Genomic DNA, 2500 nt, shown 5'->3' with positions numbered 1-2500 from the left:
AAGATGGACTTGGACGCAATTCGATGTCTCGGGATAAACGGATCCTCCTGAACACTACATTTCCCAGCGGCGGTACCGCGGGATTCAGTGCTGGGCTCATTCCTGTTCGCTCGCCGCTACTAAGGAAATCCTAGTTAGTTTCTTTTCCTCCGCTTAATAATATGCTTAAATTCAGCGGGTAATCTCGCCTACTCTGAGGTCGTCAATTTCTTTGGTTTCATCGAAAGGTGAATAATGATGCTCGATGCAAAAAAAAAAAAAAATAAACGAAAAGAAGCAAAAAAGCAAACACGTAGAGAAACTGTGCGTGAATCAACCTTTCGCATATTCAATTTTTCCTCCTCTCTCGTTTCAAAATGTTTGTATTTATCGTTCGATGAAACGAGCACAAGAGGGAAAAAAAAGTTGAGACACGACGTTCCCATAATTTTCGTGTTATTTCCTTTTTGCTTCAAACATTTTGCGGACTGCAGCTTCGTCGTATTGCTTTTATCAATTTTTAACAATTTCAAAGCGAAGACAACTCGCAAGACGATCCATTTCGTCTCGGTTCAATTTTAACGTCCGTCCGTATTATTTTTTGTTCCACAAGAGATTTCGAATAGGTTTCTTTATTTATCATCCCTTCTTTTCGAGCGCCACGGAAGCAAGAGGAAAAGCAAGAGCGAGAGAACATTTCGCGTATACTTCATTTAACAATTTTAACCAACACGCGATGTACTCCACACACCTCTTAGATTTAACAACTGCTTTTCTCTTCTTCTCCCCTTAGCGCAAGGGTAAACCCCATTTGTCTCTTCTTTGGAACGCAACAAAACTTTCGAGGACTGGACGACCGAGCGATGGTCGCGCGGTCTTCGCTTATCTTTAACAAACGAAGTAGTCCGTATGTATTCTAAATGTTGAAGCCTCCTAGAGCTTTAAGCCATGCGAGACATTGAAATGCTGTTTTAACGGGAGCATGCATAATTGCTGCAAACATACTTTTATCACAAGTTCTAGCCACGCCACGGAGGCTTCGAAGTTCCTTCACCATTCGCTTTCCTCTCTTTTGTTACACAGTTTCAGACTACGATCAGGGGTACCGAAACGCTGTATTGATTGTAAACAACCATTTTTATCTTGGAGCGGAGCGTTCCTTTACTCGTTAGATTTGTCTTGTCGCGTGTGTATTCGCTTTTTCGACGCTTTTTAACCATTTAACTTGTTTAGCGAAGCTAAACGCACAGACAGACAAAAAAAAAGGAACAGCATCGCGCGTCAAACAGCGACGACCCATCTGAAGCGATCTTTCATTTATACACCGTTTGTAAACAGAGAGATGTATAAAGCGCGGGGAATCATTCGAAACCCTGGGGCTATTCGAGCTTGCATTTCAGCAAATTATCATCTCAAACATTTCACTCGTTTGCTTTTTCTAAATTTATAGGAGAGCTTCTTTCGTTTATTTTTGACACACCTTTCGTAAATATCGTTTCTGGCAACGTCGGGAGCGTGGATTTCTACAAGTGAACAATCGCGCCGATCCGATAACTTCCAGCAGGATGGAGAATCTTTATAGATTATCTTCCGAGAACTCGGTGCTTTCACGGGCGGTCGTTTATAAATTTTAACGAACGACTCGCGCGCCGTGACGCACTTGCGCTAGTTCGAAGAGATATTTCGAAATTTGTGTCTCTCCTTTAACGGCCTGCATTTAGTGTATCGGTTGCGATTTTCGTCACATCGTTTCCACGACAAACGCCGACGAACTGCCCAACTATCGCTCGTACGTTGCGACTCTTTCTTTGTTTATCGTTCATTCATTCTTTCAATTTCGTTCGATAATCCCGCTCCGAAACGTTCTACTTTCGTTGAACGACGGCGAGATGTTTAGAAAGAAATGAATTACTCTTTTTTCGAGAAGCAAACGCAAGCAGTCTTTTGTTAAGAAAACGACCCTCAGCCAGGCGTGGTCCAGGAATTGTATCCGTGGACCGCAATGTGCGTTCGAAATGTCGATGTTCATGTGTCCTGCAGTTCACACGTTGACGCGCAATTAGCTGCGTTCTTCATCGACCCACGAGCCAAGTGATCCACCGTTCAGGGTAATCGTAAAATTTTGTATTTCAAACTCTTTAGATCTTTAGAGTGTTATTTTCATTATTAACACGCATCACATTCGATACCCACATCACTCTCCCACCCGGCGCGTGCGGGAGAGCGAATTCGGGCGTCGCCAACGTATTTGTTTGTTTGTTCGATCGTTGACGACACGATCGCGTCCAAGGACGGAAACCGTCGGAGAAACGCCCAGTGGCACGCTCCTCTCGACGGTCGGGCGTAAAGTACATTTAAAAACCTTGAAAAGTACGAACGCACACAAGGAATGCGAGCGCGCGTCCTGTCGCTGAATCGTGGGTTGCGAGATTCGAACAGACACACGGCCGGCTACGATCGGTCTAACTAATGGACACATAGTTTTTCAAAGACTCGCTATCGTCGCTTCTCAGCCGGTCCG

At 44.2% G+C, this 2500-nt stretch overlaps 1 non-coding gene and 1 pseudogene across 1 annotated transcript; both read right to left on the bottom strand.

Moving 5' to 3' along the window:
- LOC143306324 (large subunit ribosomal RNA) overlaps positions 1-202 on the bottom strand; it is a 7605-nt pseudogene extending 7403 nt beyond the window's left edge.
- Positions 203-1935: 1733 nt separating this feature from the next.
- LOC143306339 (5.8S ribosomal RNA) lies at positions 1936-2090 on the bottom strand. The gene has a single exon (XR_013063756.1). It is a non-coding gene; the product is annotated as a 5.8S ribosomal RNA (ribosomal RNA).
- Between the last annotated feature and the right edge of the window lie 410 nt (positions 2091-2500).

The sequence above is a fragment of the Osmia lignaria genome, unplaced genomic scaffold (assembly GCF_051020975.1).
Source record: "Osmia lignaria lignaria isolate PbOS001 unplaced genomic scaffold, iyOsmLign1 scaffold0006, whole genome shotgun sequence".
Classification (NCBI taxonomy): Eukaryota; Metazoa; Arthropoda; class Insecta; order Hymenoptera; family Megachilidae; genus Osmia; species Osmia lignaria.
This window is presented reverse-complemented; position numbering and strand designations above follow the sequence as displayed.